Source organism: Pollicipes pollicipes, unplaced genomic scaffold, assembly GCF_011947565.3.
Source record: "Pollicipes pollicipes isolate AB1234 unplaced genomic scaffold, Ppol_2.1 Scaffold_2555;HRSCAF=2994_pilon_pilon_pilon, whole genome shotgun sequence".
NCBI classification, from domain to species: domain Eukaryota; kingdom Metazoa; phylum Arthropoda; class Thecostraca; order Pollicipedomorpha; family Pollicipedidae; genus Pollicipes; species Pollicipes pollicipes.
Window position 1 is genome coordinate 45,389,445 of NW_023596136.1, and position 20,308 is coordinate 45,409,752.

The 20,308-nt window shown below is 66.3% G+C and overlaps 1 long non-coding RNA gene across 1 annotated transcript; it reads left to right on the top strand.

The window, feature by feature from the left end:
* The first annotated feature begins 8,002 nt into the window (after positions 1-8,002).
* Positions 8,003-19,763, top strand: LOC119111528 (uncharacterized). Its single transcript, XR_005095589.1, has 3 exons — positions 8,003-8,097; positions 15,440-15,505; positions 19,699-19,763. It is a non-coding gene; the product is annotated as an uncharacterized LOC119111528 (long non-coding RNA).
* Positions 19,764-20,308: the final 545 nt, after the last annotated feature.

Sequence of the window (20,308 nt, forward strand, 5' to 3'; positions counted from 1 at the left end):
CTCTCTCTCTCTCTCTCTCTCTCTCTCTCTCTCTCTATCTCTCTCTCTCTCTCTCTCTCTTTTTTCTCCCTTTCTCCCTCACTATCTCCCTCCCCATGTCTGCGCCGCACTCCCCAATTTTTCCCGTTTTTCTCGCACGTCTTGCGTTTTCCCGTTATCGCCGTGTGGTTGTCGCGCGCTGTCGCTGTCATTTGGTTTGTCTCGTGCAGCAGCGTGGCCACAATGATCTCGCGCGATCACTTTAGTCGATTCGGCCCTTTCTCTGGGTTTCTTGCGCCTGCCCTCCGCTCGTCCATCTCCCGCTCTCACGCGCGGTCCGTGGTGCCTGCTGCGGCTGCGCGGTGAAATGGGTTTCGAGTCAAGAGACCATATGTCCCTGACTCGGATCCGGACGCGTTTCACCGGCCTCTCCGGCAGCTGGCACGGGGGTCGTAACCCCGTTGACCAGAGGTCACTGACCCCAAAAGATACCGCTGCCACCACACTTGGCGCCAAAGCGTGCGTCCAGACCTCTGACCCGCACGCTGCCATCCAATCACGGCCCGGTCCGTAACGCAGTGTGTTGACCCGCTGGGTGTGCGTCGGCCATGACTGCCTCCGGTAATGGTGCAGCCGTCCGACAACTATGGCGCCCCCACTGAAGGCACGCCCGCTTCCTGTGATAGGCGTCAGCTGTGCCAATGAACCCGTGCGTCTGGTGGCCGGGCCCGACCGCCGCTGCCCCAGTGCAGTGGTGGGCTGACTAGGTTTTGTGCTACTCCCCCCCCCCCCTTCCCTTCTCTTTTTGTTCACCTGCCGTGCCGTCTCGTTTCCATGGCGGCCGACTTTCCGTCTGCTTTTTCCGGTCGTTTTTCGGTACCCTCTGACCTGTCATTCACGCGCTTTCGGTCGGCCCACAGATCCGCCACTCTCCGGGAAGGGCTGGGATGTTTTCCTCAACGCTCGCAGTGAAAAAACTAACGACCCCACTCCCCCTCCCCCCCCCCCTGCATCGCACATTCACCAACCACACCGGAGCACCCATCTGGACGCGCGTGCTGTCGGCCGTGTTTATCCCCGCCGCAGCCGTTCCGAACCCCCACCTGCATCCTCCGTCCGCCCTTCACCATGCTGGCCCACCCCGCCCCGCTCGGCTCTGCCCTGCCCTGCCCTGCCCTGCCCGGCTCCGGGCCGGCTCCGGCCCGGCGGGCTCTGTGCGGCGCACGCACGGCGGCCAGCGCGTCTGGCAGCGTGCGTTGACCCGGCTGCGCGCGGCGCCCGGCGGCGCCTATCGACTGGCGGTGGCGCGGGCGGCGGCGGCGGCGGCGGCGCCGGCGCCGGCGTGTCCTAGGTTAGTGAGCCGAGCGACCATCGATCGAGGGCCGCCGCCGGCAGCTGACCCCGGATGCGCGCCGCGCCGCTGTTTTTGTCGCCGCGCTGGCGATGGCAACCCGGCCGGCCCGGCCATGGAGGGCGGCGGCGAGCCTCTCCGGCCGCCGGCGCCGGCCGCGCGCGCCGCGCTGCAACGGTTGCGAAACCGGAGCGACGGACGCGTGGCGGGCGAGAGGGGGGCGGGGGGGGGGGCACGAGCCTTATCGAGTTTCCGCCGGTCGCGGTCGTGCCCGTTTCGAACGGGCGGGGAAAGGGCGGGCCGCGGGCCATGCGCTGGGTCAGCGGGAGCGGCGTGCGCCGCGCCCTGCGCCGCGTCGACCGACCGCGCCTGCAGACGCTCCTCCGCGAAAGTGGGTAAGCCGGCTGGAGGAGTCGGGCGCGTTCGACGGAGCCGGCGCGTCCGGGTCGACCGGTGGAGGCGGCGTCGCCGGCGCGACCAGTTTTCTCCGGCCTTGGAGAGCGCCGGCACATACGGCACGCGGCCGCGTATGTAGTCCGCGCCGCTGCAGTCTCTCCGGTGTCACCGACCGCGCGATCGGCTTTCACGTTTCGTTCGGCCGCCGCTGGCGCCGCCCGACGGCGGCGCGCCGAACTGACCTGCGATCGGCCAGCTGTTCGCCGGCCTCGCAATGTCGCCATGGGCGGGCGGGGAGCGCGCCGCCCGGGGCGGTCAGCTGGCGGACGGCGGATCGTTTTCCTCGGCGGCCGCGCGTAATCGCCGATATCCTGGGGTCTTTGAACGGCCCGGATTACGGGGCGGTGCAAGCTATTCAAGGAGAGCGAGTGGAGCGTGTACGGCGGGATCAACAGGCGACGGCCGTGCGGCCGGCCGGCTCCTCCGGGACCGCTGCCGTGCTAACCGGCGCGCGCGGTGCGGCCACGTCTCTCACGACGTCGGCCTTACGCTTCGTCCCGGCGCGGGGCTCGGCCCGGCCGCCGGCACCTGATCTGGGTCAGAGTGGCGCCGCCGCCGGCTCTCGCGCTGCCGCCGCGCCTGGCCGTCGACAATCAGCGCTCAAAGCTCGGCGCACCGTTCGCCACCGCCGCAGTTAGGCGCACCTGATTGTGGCGCAGACGCCCTTGTCGGCGGGGCTTGTCATCAGACGGTGGCCAGCGCGCTGCGCGGTCACGCGGCGACGCCGGGGTGATTCCGTCTCTGACGGCATCAGGCGCCGGTGACGTCGGTCCGGGGCGGGCAGCGTCAGTCCAGTTTTCCTGTGCGGCAGGCTCAGCAGGCCGCCGGCTCGCGGCGGGCGGAGGCGGCAAGCTCTCGGCGAGCGTCGCGGCCGCACGCCTCGGCGCGCTGTGACGCGGTGGGGAAAGGCGATCGGCTGGTCGCTGTCACGCGTGCCCAGTTTTGGAGTGTGCTGCGCTGCTGGTGGCGGGGTGACGGTGACACCCCACAGCCCGTGCTCGTCAGTGGGAGCGGGACGGTCGTCGGCGGGGCGGGGCGCGCCCTGACGCCCGTGGCTGCCGTCGACAGCCGTGCGTCGACGGTCGTCGCGCCTCGGCGGTCGTCGCGTCGGCGGTCGTCGTGCCCTTCCCTCTGGGCGTGCCCCCCCCCCCCCCTCCTTCTTCGCCTCCCATCCCGTCACCGCATCCCCGATACAGACCTTCGTTAGCCTGACCCGGACTGGTCGTGCGCCCACTCCCCCCCCCCCCCCCCACGCCGTAACGTCTTCGGCATAGATTAGAGCGTCGGCAAAGACGGGCAAGAGCTGGAGGCGGACAGACGCCGACCTGTCCGGGCGGCTGAAGTGTCCGTGTCGCGACCGCCACAGCCCAGCGCGCTTTGGCGGCCACTGCGCCGTGTAATTTGGTCGTCCGTTCCGCTGGGCCGTGCTTCACACAGGTGCCACGGTTCGACGCAGTTTGTCCCGCTTCCAGACTGTGACGTCATTAGCTGTCTGATGGTGCGGGCGTTAATGAGCGCTTTGTGCCGTCCGCATCGCGCGCGCATGCATCGCGCGAGGACGGAGAGAGCGAGAGAGCGGGGAGAGAGAGGGAGGAAGAGACGGACATAGAGGCAGAGAGCACGAGAACGGAGGGTAGACAGGGCGAGGGAGACAGAGCAGGGCGGGAGAGGGTAAAGAGGGAGAGGATCAGTCATGTGGGAGGAAGAGCGATCAAATGCATCTCACCACGCGGGCGATGGTGGGTTGGATGACCTTGTCCTGTTTGGTATTGTGATGCCCCGGCCGCCTGATTATGTAAAACACAGGGTGCGCGACCCACGGCGTGGGATAGCGGCTCGCTAAAGCGTGCGCCTGTGACGCTATCGCCCCTCTGCCCCCCCCCCCCCCCCTCCACCCCGCCGTCCGCCGTAACGGGAGGTGCGGGTCATGTGCGCAGTGACAGTGGCGTGGGGCCATCGCCTGCGACCGCTCACGTGTCGCGCGAAACGCGTCGTGGCCCGGCGGTCCGTGAGTGGACCGTCGTGGGCCCGTGAGTCGGCTGCCGTTGGCTCGTGAGTCGGCCGCCGTGGGTCCATGGGCCCGAGAGTCGGTCGCCATGGGCCCGTGAGTCGGCCGCCGTGGGTCCGTGGGCCCGTGAGTGGGTTGTCGTGGACCCGTGAGTCGACCGCCGTGGGCCCGTAGGTTTGACCCCCGGGTCCGTGAGTCGGCGGTCCCGGCGGTCGTGACCCCGCCGCGCGCAGGCGCGCCCCGCCGCGCCGCTGACACGGAGGTGACCCCCGAGCCGGCCTAACGACCCTTTGTGTGCTACTTTCTCCGGCGGTGCGGCGCGCTGCCGGCCACCGCCGCCGCCGCCGCCGCCGCCGGCCGCTTTTGAGACCGCTCGGGCAGGACGGAGGGACAGCTCTGTCGTCCGCGTCCGAGCTCTAGACCCGGCGAGCTGCAGAGCGGCGTTGTATGGCGGGACACATGCGTGGGAGGGGGGTTTGGTTCTCTAGAAATGGGTCGAGTGGGCTTTGTGGCCAGGTGGCTGCTGATGGCCAGTTTTCTGCCGTCGGATTGAAATGCATCGCTAGGCAGCTTTTTTGCGACGCTCGTGGGCCTTCGGCGCGAAAACCGGTCAGACGCACGGAGCCGTGCCTGCTCTGTCGGAGACAGACCGCTGTTTGGGTGTGTGGTCGGAATTGGGACACATCCCCGACCCATTTTCCTAATATGTGCCGAGCTCGTTCCGAACCTCCGGGACACTTCGGATGGCGTGGCGCAAGCCGATTAAGGCGGCTACATGTGCCGGAGCCGCTGGACTGACCATGTCTTAAAGGCTAAACGGTTTGCGGTAGGGAGCCACACATGCACTCGGTGAGACGCACCATGGCGCGTGGTTTTGCGCGCCCACTCCCCCAGCGCGCGGCTCACACCTCCGTGCCATCCGCTGCCGTTCTTGACCGGCGCGGCCCTGCCGCCGGGCACCTCCCCTGCCGAGCCGGGGACGGTGCGCGCTGGGTTTTTGTGGCGCGCGCGGAGCGGTGCGGCGTGGCGCCGCTGACTGCCGCCGGACGGGGGTCTCGTCGGCCTGTCGGCACTCGCCGGCGTCTCCAGCAGCCCTCCCCGCCCGGATGCCCGACTGCCGTTTTCGGCGGGGGCGGAGCAGGTGGCGCTGGCACCGGTGTGTGTGTGGGGGGGGGGGGGGGCTCCGCAGCGCAGCGGCATCCCCTGGCCGGCTTCCTTCTGAGGACTGTGATATTCGTAGCGCCGTTGTGGGGCTTGCTGTCCGATTGGAAAGGCTGTAATCCGATGCCCCAGAGTGTGGCGTGGTCCCGATATGGCACAGGTTGTTGACACTGTCAGACGGGTCCCGGGACGTCCAGGAGACTCCGCCGTGGGCCCCAGGTCAGGGAGTCTAGCCCAGATACTGTTCGCCCCTCCCCTCCCCGGCCCGGCCCGTTGCCGTGCAGATAACGGGACGGCTCGGCGATGGACGGTGATCCTTCTTGCTCCATCTGTCTCAGTATCGCCACCTCTAGAACAGACCTGCTGTGTGATCCCGCCATGGTCTCAGTATCGCCACCTCTAGAACAGACCTGCTGTGTGATCCCGCCCCGCTGTCCCCCAGAACGTCACGCCGTTCCTCCCTGCTGTCCCCCCGGGGTACTCGGCCGACCCCGTCGTCCCCACCCATCGCTCTCGTCGCCGGCGCCGTCAGCTGGAGCGGCGCGGGACGGCCAGCCGGTGGCGGTCTCTCAGTGCTGGGGATGGCAGGTCCGGCTCGAGCCGACAGCGGCGGCGATGGCGGCGGTATGACCCCAGAGCTGCGCTGTGATCCCGCCAGGCTGATCCACGGCCGCCACGGACCCCACTACGGTACCTCAGCCGGCCGGCGCTGTTCTCGGGGCCTGCCGGCTGGCTAGGCCGGTTCGTTGGGATTTCCTGTGGGGCCGCAGATGACGGCAGGCAGGGCTGACCCGCTGGCGCCGCGGGCCGGCCCGGTTGGGTCAGGCCGTCGTCTGAGCGGCCGCGGCGGCTGCGGACCCGACGCCTGGAACGGGACTGGCGGAGGCCGGCTGTGCTCGGCTCGACAGGAGTGAGGATTGAGAGCGATTCAGATCCACCCGCGGCGCCGTGTGGCCGCTGCTCCGGGTCCCACCCGCCACCGCGCGGTGCATTAGTGACGTAACGCTGGCGTCAGCACCGCTGGCGTGGTCGCCGGCGGCGCCAGGGCCGTGTTGGCGTCCGTCCTTGGCTGCTGAAGAATGTGCGGTAAATAGCCGCGAGAACTAGTCTGCGAGTTTTTCAAGTGTTGGATTGACACGACTGGATCGGCCGTGTAAAGGCCGCCGCCGCTGGTGTGCAGGCGGTGGTGGCGCGGCGGACCCTTCCACGTTTGCCGAACGCCGTGTGGTCGTTGAATGTGCGTCGGGGGATGAGTGATTCGCAGAGACGCCGCGACAGGATCCTGGTGCGGGCCCGCGCTCGTTCCCCTCCTTACTTGTTCCGTTCTTGGACGCGCGCGCCGCGTCCCGCCCAGGGCAGGACTCGCACCGGAGGATACAGGCCATAGCCGGCGCCCGTCAGCCCGGCTGGCCAGCGTGTGGGACGTGGTGGTGGGACGCAGCCGCGAGACTGTACAACCGCAGCGTACGTGACGCGAGGCTGTACGGACCGGCTCGTGCTCTCCGCTGGGACGGGCCCGCCTTGTGCCGAAAGGCAGCTCGTGGAGAGAATGCGGGAGGGTGGACCGGTGTCCGGCTCAGCTTATCGGGCATTGCGCGGCGGCCCGCAGTTCCTGGAACCGGGGCGTTGGTCATAGTTCCAGCACATGTTTGAGTTGGAGATTACTTCCTCTTCGTGTTGCAGAAAACAGTCCAAAAAGTCTACGTATCGGGATGCTGCATGAGATGTCTCGTGCCCGTGCAAAAGCCGTCAAATACTTGTCCCACCTCATTTCCTAGCTTCTGCACACGACTCGCCAGTGAAGGTACGGTGATTTCGTACGATATTTCATGCAGCGATGGCTGGTGAGCGTTCGTGACTTCTCGTGCAGCAGGCAACTGCCTATACGCAATTCCAATTCATCTGCATTGACACATTAACTCCGCTTGTCAATCAGCGATCGGATCAAACGTATGCCGTCCACCTGGCCGAGAGGTTCGTGTCCACTTTTTGTTCCGCGCTCAAATCATTGTAATGAAGCCTGGTTGCGCCGGTCGCATCCAATCTGCGAACGCCCGCTTTCTGGCAAAACGAGACCAGCGATCGACTTTGAACCCGGGCTTCTGAACGAATCCAGATTATTTCCAACGTCTTTATCTCAGCCAAGTCCGAGCGGGTTGAGACCGATGTCGTAAACCCTCCGCCGGTCACGAGGCTCCGTTTCGGAGTGGCGGGGGTAATAGACTCTCCTACAATTATGGGCTGTCGCGCTCATCGGGTAGGAGAGATAATTACTAGTGCTGCTATCTGCTGTCATCGCCCATGGGTTTTGTGGACATGACAAGGACGGCTGAACGTGAACTGTGTATCCCTTTTGAATTGTGAACAGCGCAAGGCCTTCATGGTGGAGATGTGTTTGATATTACGAAAGCGTTGTTAAGTTTCAAATATGTCGGATAAAAATACCGGGTTGATCTTATTTGATAATTGCGAGGAACGTTGCCCATGCCCTCTTCCGTGCGTGCGTTCGTGCGTTCGTGTGTGTGTGTGTGTGCGTATGTTGTGTGCGTGTGCGTGTGCGTGCGTGCGTGTTTGCGATTGCGGTAAGGCCCATGTCTGCGGGTGATTGGTGCGGGTACATACACCGCTCTGCCTTCGGGAGAGCACCAACTTGGTTCAGTTTCGCTCGCTCTCAGTTCCCTTACGGTTCCGCTTCGTCTCCTTGGCTCCAACTGGTCTACAACTCGCCTGTTCCCGCTCAGCTCGTCCCCCATCGCTCCCGCTCTGTTCCGCTTTATCTCCACCTCATCTCCTGCTCGTTTTTCGGTTCCACCTCGTCCAACCTCGTCTCCTGCCGTTCCCTTCCGCCGGTCCGGCCGCCCGGCCCCTCGCACCGCGCCCGGTCCCGGTCCGGCTCCGTCCCGCTGCCGCCGTTCGCGCAGTCAGCTGACTGCCGCGCCGCCAGCGCCGCCAGCGCCGCCCGGCCGCCTGGCGGCGGGCGGCCGCAGCTCCCTCGTCAGTCTCGCTGCGGCGCCGTCCCGGAGCGCCGTGTACCGAGAAATGGGTGAGCAATATCGGACGGCGGCGGTCCGGCGGCGCGGCGGCACTCAGCAGTGACAGCCCGGCGCTGCCGACGCGGCGACCTCGGTCTCGCCGCTGACAGGTAGGACGGCCGCTGCCGGCGCCGCTCGCCGGCCTGGGCCGCCAGCTGGCGGCGCCCGCTCTCCGCTTTGTTGGGCCGGTCAGCGCAGGTCCCGGTCTGCGCTCTTTAGTACGCCGCCAACGGCAGGTGGCATTCGGTCGCGGTCGGTTCCTCTGATGCTGGTGGTGTTTGCTTGCGGACGTGACTGGTGTCCAGTGTTGACACATATTGGCCCCGGACTTTTTAGCGTTGCATCTTATGGACCGCTGTGGTCACGAGCGGCATGATAGGGCATTCCAAGTGCGGCATGGAGCCGAAACAGAGGTACTGGAAAGGGTCGAACCCACGAGCTGTAGTCCAGTCATGTCGTCTACAGTGCCCGGTTTCCTTAGCTTGCGGTTCTTCGCTCGCAGCGCGGATCTGACTGCGTCGTGCGTGCGTGGCTTGGGCCGCTCTATCGTGAGATATTTGCCAGGTTTGGCCCGATTTGCCGCAAGAAGGAAACGGGGTGTGGTGCGGTGTGTGATGGGACGCGCGGCGCGCGTTCTCTGCCGGCCCAGCCGGGTCTGACACCAGTCTGGCGCGCCGTGCCCCCCCCCCCCTCCCCCCCCCCGGGCCGTCGGGTCTCCCAGCCGTCGACCGCCAGGCTGGCCGTCGTGCGCCGTTTTTGCCGCGCCGGCCGGAGCGCCGTGGTCGGCTCAGCGTCGCCCGCGGCTGGGTGGCGCCGCCGGCTCCCGCGCCGCCCTCCGCTGATCCCGCCGTCGCTGTGCGCCGCTTCGTCGGCACGCCCCCCCCCCCCCCCCCTCACGCCGCGTCGCGTCGCGTCGGTGCGTTGCCGGCGCCAGAACGGCGCGTCGCCGACTGTCGGTGACGTCGGCGTGCGTCAGAGGAACCGCGGCCACGTGCGCTGCGCCGCGTGCCGGTCGCCGCCGCCGCTGTTACCTCCGCCGCGGTCCGGTTATGAATGATGCATACGTGCGGACGGCGGCGGCGGCGGCGGCGGCCTGGCTGTCGGGGCCGTGTCAGCTGGAGCAGACCGGGCCGTGTCAGCCGGAGCCCATCGGTCCGTGTCAGTCGGAGCACACCGGGCCGTGTCAGCCAGAGCAGAACGGGCCATGTCAGCCAGAGCAGACCGGGCTGTATTACCGGAGCACGCCGGGCCGTATTAGCCGGAGCACACCGGGCTGTATTAGCCTGAGCACACCGGGCTGTATTAGCCGGAGCACGCCGGCCAGAGCAAACCGGGCCGTGTCAGCCGGAGCACACCGGGCCGTGTTAGCCGGAGCACACCGGCCAGAACAAACCAGGCCGTGTCAGCCGGAGCACACAGGGCTGTGCGGACTGCCGTCCAGCCGGCCTCAAAGGCCCCGCAGTGGGCGCGCGGCGTCGGTGCTCCTCTGGGATGCTGTGTTGCGGCTCCAGCCCAAAGCGGCGGCGGCTGTTGGCCGTGTTTCGTCGCTGCTACGATCGAGGCCGGTGGGCAAACTGGCTGAAACGTCAACTAACCGGTCATTGTGTGACTTCGGAGGCCCTGTCCGACCTGGCCAGTCACGCTGTTGCCGAGCTTACATCTCTTCAGCCACTGATCTTGCTGCCATGTAGCTTTGAGCCACGAAAGGGTCTAAATCTATATCTATAAATATATCTAAATCTATCTAGATCTATGAATCTTGAAAAGCTGTGAAGCAACGGCATCGGTGCATTTGAGTGCAGGTTATTTGATTACACAGCGCGTTCCTGTGGCTGCTGGGTTACAATATAACCGTAATTGCATTTTCCTTTTCGGAATAACATGTTTGCATGCTGCCACAAAAAGCTGGAGGACCGCAGCTCAAAACTGGGCCCACATGTCGACACGGGGCGTCGCAGCAGCATGAGACAATGATTCGCACCGAGGACAGAGCCGTGGCCCTGTGTGCGCAGACTGACACGCCATCGTGTGCCAAAGCGGCACCTGCCCGTTTTGGGGACGGTTTTAAGGAGTGGCGTCGGCTGCCGGCGGCCGGCCAGTCGGATACAGGGCTGTCGTCAACGTAACATTTTTTTCCCGAAAGCGACCGCAAATGTAACGCGCTGTGGCCTGCGCTAGGAAAAAGTGGGCCGCGAAAGCTGCACTGTCACATAGCCCAGTCCGTTATCGCCAACGTTCACCCAAAATTGATCGGGGTTTGCAATGCTTGCGTCACAGTCAGCAAACACGCAAACCATTTCCAATGTACCAATCTCGTTAGCTTTGGTCGCCTGGTCCAAAGCCACCCAAGGTTCCAGCAATGTCATGTGTAAATAAGAACGCGAACGCCAAACATCGTTTACGTCTGCTTGCCAAACTGGCTAAGGTAGGACATTCTCATGTATGATACGTTTTATTTCTATAAGATTTAAAAACTAGGGGTGTCATTTGCATTTGTTTTGGCGTCATGTGCAGAGTGATATCAGCCACGTATATTATCACGGCTTCATTAGTCTGCCGTCAACAGAGATGTACTGACACGCTTACTGCGCTTCGGTGTATACTGTGCTTCCGTGAGCACTATAAAAGACCACTGAGACGTTCTTTGATTCTCATTTGGCCCATCTAAGAATCGCATACAGTTAATGCTGCCCAGCGGTCTGGTATCGATACTTTTGTCAGTCGTCGGATTAAAGGCTATTTTTGATCGTGCCTCGAACACCGGACGTCGGAAAAACGCTTAGTTAGGGGAGCTGTATGTGGGAGGAGCCATTGACCTGCTGAAAGTGCGGCGAGAAGGATGAGGCAAGTGCCTCCCCCCCCCTCCCCGCCGTCCCCCTCCGATCACCATCAATCACCATCACCATCACCATCACCATCACCATCACCATCACCACCGCCACCACCACCATCTTCTGCCGAAACGCCGCCGCAGCGGAGTCCACATCTTAGCGCCGCGTAGGTCCGGTCCGATCCTGCACAAGCCGCCGCCGTCGGTCCAGTCGCCCGGCGGCTATTGTGCCGGCTAGCTACACCGGCTGCCCGCTCCGATACATAAATCATGCGGCTCTGGCCGCCTTATCGGGTGGCGGATCGCTTCCTGCCCTTCGCAGAGGTCGCGAACACGGAGCCGGACCAGAAGCATTTGCATTCGTGCGGTGGCGGGGGGGGGGGGGGAGAATCGCGTCCGGACGGGCCGGCGTCCCGCCGCCGGCCGGGCTGCGGGTCAGGCCAGGTCAGGCGGCCTGCTGGCGGCCGGGTCCCGCCGCCCGCCCAGTTGCGGACGGCGCCGCCAGGGCGACCTCGGCCCCGCACCTCTTCCGCGTGGGTCTGAAGGACACCGACGGGCGGACGGTCGCTTGACCTGGTCGCATCGACCTTGACCCACGGCACCGACCGGGCCGCTGCCGGCGGCCGGCGCGAGCGCCGCCTCCGTGGGCTGCCCGCCGCTGCGCCGTCGCTCAGGGGCGTCTCTCCTGAGAGGGCGCTCAGGTCTGTGTGTTTCTGTGCGGTCGGCGGAGCGCCGCTGCCCGCGGCCGGCGCGCCGTTTTTCTGGCCACGGCCCGCGGCCGGCCAGCGCGCGCGCGCGGTCGCTGACCTTGTTACGCCAATCGGTCGGCTTGGCGGCTATCGGCGGTGGCGCGCGTGCGCGCGCGCGTCACCCCACGGAAGGGTGGGTGACGGTGGCGTCACGGCCGGCGGACTCGCGCGAGTGCCGCCGTTACGCAGCGGTTCGAGGCCGGTGACACAAGAAAAACTGCCGGCTCCGGTGCCCGCCAGCCGGCGCCGGAGGACCGACGGCCCCATATCCCGTTCACTGGAGCGCCGGCGAGGTGCGCACGGCCGCTGGGAACCCGCCCGGACTAGAGGTGTGCACGGTCATGCGGCGGACGCCCAGAAATCCGAGCGGCGGCCGGCCGTCTGCTTGCACCCGGTTCGTCCGTGTTCGATGTTTCCGAGCGCGACGGCTGACCCTATCATGAGGTGGCATGCCGCCCGCCGCCGCCGAGACTCCAGCTCAGCCCTATGTCGGCGGACCCGGCGGACTCGCCCGCCGCGGAGACCCGGCAGGCCCGGAGCGCGGCGCGCCCCGCCGGCGACGCGTCGCTCCGATGCCAGCTCGCGCGTGAGACGGCCGCGCCACCGCTCTGAGGTCCGCGTCGACAGGCGACGATGTGTGAATGGCGCGGCGTGGCCCGTGAAACGCGGCGTGTGTGCGCAATCTGCGCAGCGACGGGCGGTCCGAAGCGGCCTGTAATTTGCTGCCGGTCGCCGCTTTGTCCCGCCGGGCAGACGCGCGCCGCAGCCTTGGAGGGCCATTCAGTGCCGGATTAGCGGGCCACGGTGACATGGGCTCCGGCTCGGCCGGACCCCCGACCGACGGCCAGCCAGCTCCGGCTCCGGCTCCGGCTCCGGCTTCGGCTGGAGTGGCGCATGGGCGGGCGCCCTTCCGGGCCGCAGGGCAGGTGTGTCAGCGCACTCGCGCGCACGCACGGCGTGGCCGGCGCCGGCTGACTCACGGCTTCGTCACCGGGCCGGGCAGGGGTCGGTTGGAGCGCGGCTGCTCAAAGGCACCTCCGATGTGCGGCCGCGTCGCCGCGCGAGCCTGCGCCGTGGCCGCCCAACTGCAGGAAACTCGCTCCCCCTCCCCCAATCACGGTTGCCCAGTCCCTTGCCGCGTGCTCTCCGCCCGCATATGGGTCATCGCGTGCCATCGGGCGGCACTCGGCGCACGCGGCGGCCTGCTGGGCGGTCGGCGGCGGCGCTCCGGTCGTGTGCGCGCCCGCCGCCGTCCCCGGTAGCTGCCGGGCTCGGCTGGCGTGGCGTGACTCGGCTTCGATCGCCGCCGCGATGCGTTGCACGGAAGGCTGCGCCGGTCAGTCAACATCTGACGCGCCGCAGACGCCCCCGGCCGGGCCGCGGACCGGTCGCCCAGGTCGAACGGGCGGACGGGAGAGGGGTGTGTGGATTACCACCGAGAGGGGCGTAGTCGGCGGTCGTTGGGCCACGGCTGGTAAGCTCTCGTCTAGCCGAAATGTGTCGATCTCTCTGCGGCCTCCCGGCAGCTCATGGCGGAGCGGGCTTTCGGCCGCGTCCGATCGCGCGGAGCGGCCCGCGCCTCAGCCCTCCGCTCGCCCCGCGCGGCGCTGACGCTGGCTCAGGGCTCCCTCCGCGGGCGGACCGCCAAATCACAGCCAATGTCCCTGCTCGCGCGGCCGCCCCGCCTCCGCCGAGTACACTCCAGTCGTCGGCCACCCGCTCGGGCTGTATAACCGTGTGTTGGCTCGCCCGTTTCGCCGTTGTTTGTCGTCGGCCGTTTGAGCGCCGGCCGCCTGGCGGCCCGCTGCCCGCGGCTGGCCGGCCGGGCACCTGTTTGCCCGACGGCCGGGCGGCCCGTGTTGACACGAGCCGCCCGCCGCACAGGGCCGCTATCGGGGCGAGCGCGCTCTGGCGGGCTGGTGAGAGCTTGCTGACGGGTGCGGTCGGGGGGCACCCCTGCCCCCGGGATGTCGTGACGCGCGGCTGTTTGGAGGACGAGTTCGCCGTGTTGGTTGGTCGCGGCGGGGTTCGGCTGCGATCCGCCTTGTCTTGATCAGTGTTTGCCAATCGTGCGGATGTTCCAGTCGCTTGGTGGTTGACACGGCGAACGTAGAACCTGCCCAAGCGTAACGCACGCACGCAGCGCCCGTTCAGACGTGCTTACACCGCAATTACGCCGTCCGCACATTCACATCGCGAACAAAACGAACCGGGCACCGCAATCCGCGTAACCCTGCGGACGCGGCACCCCCATTCAAACGTCAGGGGCGACTTTCTCAGCGGCGCGTCACCTCGCCGTCCGTCACGGGCCGGGGCGGCTGGCGGCGGCGGGCCTCCGGCGCCGACCGCGCCCTGCCCCCGGACCCGGCGCCGGTGCAGCCGCACCGGCACGGCACGCCTGCACGGCGCGCCGGGCCGCGCAGAGACGGCTGGCGGCGCCGGCGGCGGCCCGGCTGGCCGGCCCGTACGCCCAGCCGGACCGAGCGCGAGCGGCGCGCGCCGCCGCGGGGGCGGGCCGTCGCCGCGGCTCCGCTGCGGGAGGCGGCTCGGCGCCGGCTGGCGGAGCGCTGTCGACGCCGTGCTGAAGGGCAGGGCTTGGTGTGGTGTGGTGTTTGTCCGAGGTGAGACCTGAATGTCTTTGCCTTAGCCGCGAAGGAGACAGAAGTCATTGGAAAATTCAAACTCCACGAATGAGAGACCCAACCCACGAAAAAAGTCAAAACTGATGGGTAGGAACCGTACATTAGAGGTGTCAGTTGTCCTCAAAAATCTTGTCTGAGAACAGTCGGGCCGTGCTGTTTCTCCGGTGCTCAGGGTTGGTGCTCTCCGGTGCTCAGGGTTGGTGCTCTCCGGTGCTCAGGGGTGCTCAGGTTGCCGGGCGGTGGGGGCTCGTTAGGAGGGTGATGGAAAGCTCGTTTTGGGGGCAGTGGTGTTTGTGTCGCCCACGCTGGCTCCGCGGGGGTCTGCTGGTGACGGCGTGGATACGTGCGACCGCAGCGAGCGATCGTAAGTAACGGGGAATGCGGCGTAAAGTAATCTGTGGATCACCTGCAGTTGTATCGGGCGGCCAGCGGGACCTGACCGGACCGGTTCGAACCTCTGACGTCCTTCCACGCTATCCAAACGGTTACTTTCCTTTTGCACAATGGGCCGCGAAAAACGCGGCTTTGCGTGCTGGTCCCGTGAGTTTTCCTCGCCGCCGTCCGGTGCGCCGATGTTTCGCCGGAGCTCCGTCGCGAAGTGGGCACGCGGCGCTCTCTGGCGTCAGCCTGCGGCGGGAAAATCGCTGGGAAATCACCACAGTGTTGTACCGAATAACGTCCGTGTCGTCCCGCATTGTCCCAGCCCTTCCGCACGTCCGAAAATCGCAGGCTCCAGCGGCGTGGTGACAGCCACACAACATCCACATGCCTTGAAGGGTCTTCGATGGTTTTATTTCAAAAGATTTCGATGATGAAATAACTTTGTTGCAGCCACATGTGGGCTCGCGCAGCCATTGTCTGTGGTGATCGTTTGTTCTCATCCAGTCAGCGTCATCCAGCCCGGCTGCCCATCCACGCTCCCTTTTCCCGGGCCGTGGCTCTGCGTCGAGCCGTGGCGGCGAAGCTCTCCGCTCTCCCGCACGCTTTCCTTTCCCTGTAGTCTGGCTCTCGATCTCGGGTGACCGGCTGCGCCATCCCGCGACCCCGCTCTCTCCGCAGGGCCACGCGCGCCGCACCACGCCGCGCCCCCTCCCCCCCCCCCCCCGGTTCGCGCCGGTGACCTCTCATGTGGTGTCCAGGCTCCGGCAACCAGCCGATGACCTCGTGCCGTGCTGTGCGGCGCCGCGCGCTCCGGCGTCAGTGTGTGACCGGCGTCTCCCGACTGTTGCAGGGTGCCTGGCCGTGCGGCGCTGGCCGCTGAGCCGCCTCACGAGCGGTCGCCGGTGACCACTGCCAGGTGAGCACAGCGGTCGGCCCCGGCCCCGCTTGGAGGCGTCACCCAGCCCGGCCGGCCCGGCCTGGCCCGACCCGGCCCGACCCGGCCCGACCCGGCCCGACCCGACCCGGCCCGGCCCGACCCGGCCCGACCCGGCCTGACCCGGCCCGAACCCCGGGCTCGGCCCGGCCCGGCCCGACCCGGCCCGGCCCGGCCCGGCCCGGCCCGACCCGACCCGACCCGACCCGACCCGACCCGACCCGACCCGACCCGACCCGACCCGACCCGACCCGACCCCCGGGCCCGGCCTGGCCCGACTCGACCCGGCCCGGCCCGGCCCGGCCCGGCCCGGCCCGCCCGACCCGGCCCGACCCGGCCCGACCCGGCCCCGACCCGGCCCGACCCGGCCCGACCCGGCCCGGCCCGGCTCGGCTCGGCCCGGCCCGGCCCAGCCCGGCCCCGACCCTGTAGGACCCGGCCTGGTCCAATCCGACCCGACCCGACCTGACCCGACCCGACCCGACCCCGACCCGGTCCGTCCCGACCCAATCCGACCGATCCGATCGGAAGTCCGCCCGGCTCGCTGTCCAACAGCAAACAAACCACCGCCGTGATACGGTCGGCTCTTGCGCAAGCGGCTGGCTGGTGACGAACGCGCCGATCGCCGCCGCTGCGGACGACATACGTCTCAGCCTCTCCGCCTGTTTGCCGCGGAACAGCGCGCATGGCCGCCGTCGCGGGCCACGCGTGCCACGGCTGGAGTGGCGCGGCCGTGTGGCGGTGGGCGGTGTCTGGCCACCGGCGCCGGGCGGGGCGCTTCCGCTCCCGCTGCCGACCGGGCCGGCGCGGCGCGCCCGTCCCCCGCTGGCGGCGGCGGCGGCGCGGCGGCCGACCCAGCGTGGCGCGCCGGGAGCAGCCCACTAGCTGTCCATAACCCAGCCGGCCGTCGGCGGCCGGCAGCTATGACGGTGATGGCGGACGGCTGGCTGGACACCAAGCACGGCTCAGGGGCAGGGACGCGGCGTGTCGGTGTGTGCAGGACATCGGGCCGTTTTGCCGGCTCGTGTTGTTCCTGGCAAAAGTTCCTGACAAAAAGGGTTTCAGATCATGTATAGATTTAGTGCGTGGGGACTTTTAGGGTGGCGAGGATTGTGTGAACAGTTGGGATGGTGTGTGATGAACGGGATTTTTTATGGCAGTCCTATGTGGCACCACAAGGCTGATGTCACTTATTAGCAGAGAGGGCGAGTCCGCTAATCTCGCCACCCTACCTCCGTCTGTCCAGGGAGGGCGAGTCTGCTACTCTCTCCATCGTACCTCCGCCTGTCTAGAGGGAGCGAGTCTGCTAATCTCTCCACCCTACCTCCGTCTGTCCAGAGAGAGCGAGTCTGCTACTCTCTCCACCCTACCTCCGTCTGTCCAGGGAGGGCGAGTCTGCTACTCTCTCCACCCTGCCTCCATCCGTGAATGTTCCTCGTGATTACGTCTCCCTCCAAGTGACTCTGTTCTCGAGTCCCCCGTGTAAGGTGTTAATAAACATCTTAATGCTCAAAGTGTTCATTGTTTCGGGAGAAGGTACGTTTTAAAGACCTGGCACGGTATCATGACGCATATTATTTTGGTCGTATTGCCAACTTACAGCGTTATAGTCAGTTGGGGTCCAGCCCCCCCCCCCCCTTCCCCTCACTTAAACAATAATTATGCGTCCCCAACTCATTTTGCGAAACTCTGAACCTGATCTCAAAGTCGGAGCTTCGGCATTTGGACATGGACTAAGCGTGACTTGCGGCCCGAGTTGTGTCATATGAGTCTCTCACACGGAGGCCCGTTTGTCGCCTAAGCCAAGTGGGCGCGGAAGATACATTGAAACCATTTGGTCGTGTTGCCTGGCCTGGCGGTCCAAAGCTACGCTGCTGCCTCAGCGCCGCCGTCGGTGGCGTGGCCGCATACCATTGGCGATGCTTCCATTCAGGCACTCTAGATGCTTCATGACCGAATTTTAGAGCCCACGTTTGTGCCTTTCTAAAGTATGTCGTAACCTTGGACCGGATGAAATTTTGTTACGATGCATGTCAATGCATTTGAATGTCATAACTTATGTAGATCACACTCACCCATGCAACCTTCAAACTTTGCTCTAAACCTTTCACTTATGACGCGTATGTGTGGCAGTGTTATTACGGTGGTTTCGTAATGATTTATTTCCACATTATAAATATGCTCTGGTTACGCGCTCAGGCATGCTGGACCCAGCCTAAACCAAGGCTTTTGACTGATAGTCTTGACTAGGACAAGATTCCGCCATCATTCCGACCAAAGATCGGCACTTTAGCCTTGTTTTTGGGTATCACCTCCTGCACTTCAAACTGATGGCAGGCACTAGGCCTATGTTTGTTCTGCTGATGCGAGTGAGAAGGTTGCACGGTTCGTAGTCTGAACGCCAGTTGAGACTGTGATTAGTTTGGGAAGATGTGGAAAGAAGAGCGTGCACAGGCCGCAGCCATGCATTTGCATGAATGGCCAAGTGCCGTCCCAGTGTTTAAGCTGCCCCAGCGGGTTGGCGTCGCCCTTGTCGCATGCAGGGCCGCGGGGGCGGGGGGGGGGCGGAGCGAGCCAGGCAGCTGGTGGGCCTGCAGGGCCGCGGGGGCGGGGGGGGGGGGCGAGCCAGGCAGCTGGTGGGCTTGCAGCCGACCGCTGCCGCCCCAGGGCAGGGCGTGGATGAGACCCAACCGGTGGACGGCCGCCCGGCCCGGCGGCGGGGAAAGAAGGTGACGCGGAGGTTCCGTCAGCATCTCAGCCTCTCGTTACCGGCGTCGCGACAGCCAGCATGTATGTGGCCGTCTGTGGGGCCATCAACACTCGCATTCACTATCATTTTGTTTATATTTTATTATTTCGTCAAATGCATGTTGCCACCTTTCATGAATGTACTTCGTAAACATCGATTACAAGTCACCCACGGTTAGGTTGATTAGAAGTAGGTGATCTTGGGTGATCTCGACATGCGACCGCTCTCGCTGCAGCTTCGGGTGTTTCGTTCCTACAGCATTGCAGTGGCTCCATGAGATGGCACGTGCTGGCGGGCGCCGACCAGCGACATCCCGTGCTGCTGCCCCCGGACCCGTGTGGAACACGTGTCCCCTGACCTGCGCGTTTTCTCTCCACTCATGTCTGTTCATCGTCCGCTGACACGAAGCTGAACACGCATAGAAGCCTGGGCGGCACTGATCCGATGAGGCGAAGACGTGGGGACTTCTGATGACGATCCTTGCCGCCACCTCCGGTCCGACCCGTGAACTGCCAGCCTCAGCTCCTCGGGCATGTGCGGCCGCGGCTCGTCTTCGGTCGGCTGCTGGCGGCCGGTCACTGCGCCTGCGCAGTGCTGCTCGCGGTTGCGCCCGCATGCAGTCGCCATCGGACGCGTGGCCGCCCCGCACGGCCGTGCCGGCCTCCGCCCGCCTCCCGGCGACGACAGGGCACCCGGCCGCCGCTGCGCCGCTGCATAGCAATGAGCGTCGCCGCCGGGCGGCCGCCGAGCCAGCGCGGACCGGGTCGCCCCGTCGCCAACGCGCGTGGGCTGGCCGGCGCCGCGTCGGTCGGTCGGTGGGCCGGCCGGCACAGGGCGCTCAGCGGAGGCCGGCCGCCGGCGGCGCCCGCGGCTCCCCAGCGGGCGGCTCGGGGCACGCGCCCGGCGGCGGCCGATGACGTCATCCGCTGCACGGCGGGCCGCCGCCGCTCGGCGCCGTGTCGCAATCTGTTTTGAAGCGGTGCGCCGCGGGCGCCGGCCGTGCGTGGCGGCGGCGGCGCGCGTCCGCGCTGTTTGCCGGTCGTCGTTCGCACCGGCCGGCCGGTCGGGCGGGCGGCCGGCGCGACCGATCGGCGCGCGTTCCCCGTGCCCCGGGGGGTGATGAGCCGTCCGGAGGGAGCGCGCCCTTACACAGCGGGGCGCTGGGCGGCTGACGTGTTGCTCGTTCTGTGCCGTTGGTCGCGGGATGGGTCGCGATAGCGTCGCGGTGTTCTGTATTGTTCTGTCAGGTTTTGCCAGGTTTCTGTATTCTGTCATTCTGTCGTTCTGTCAGGTGCACGCTGGCCGTTTGGCCTGTGAATATGGGCGAAAATGACGGGTTAATTTGAGTGGAGAACGTGCGTTGTGCGACTGCCTGGCGTCGTCGTGCTGTTTGTCTGGCATGTTTGACATGATTTCTCTGCTCCAGGCCAACTACGTTACCTGCCTCATAGCACAAATTCGAGCGACGCAAGTTCAAATCTCCGCCTGCCCAGGACAGGTGAGCACGCGAGCGCCGATCGCCGCCACCGGCCCGCCCGCCTCCAAATAAAACTGCGCGCCGCGAACCGTGCCAAAAATCTAGTCACATTTCGGGGCGCGAGCGACGGGCCGTTTTTTGCGCGGCATGCGCGGCAAAAAGCGACGCGCCGCGGCAAAAAGTGGCGCGGCCCGACGAACGCCGCTGCCGGGCCGGGTGTGCTTCGGTACCAGAGCGCGGGACCATCTCGTACGCGTCTGGCAGCGACGGCGCCGCTGGGAGCGTTGCTGTCGGCCGAGTCGACGGCGCCGCTCGGTCGCCAGCAGCCGGTGAGTGGGCCCCGGAGGCCGTTAATCAGCGGTGGTGACCCCCGCCTAGCCAACCGACTGGAGGCGGTGATGGGCGGGGCCGCCGCTGCGGAGCGGCGGTGGACAGGCGACGGCGCCAGCACCGGAGCCAGCGCGGGCAGTTGGGGGGAGGAGAGCAGGAGCGGACGGATGTCGTCACGTCGCTTTTTTCACGCACTGTGTCGCGTAGTTTTTGCTGGGATTCGCTAACG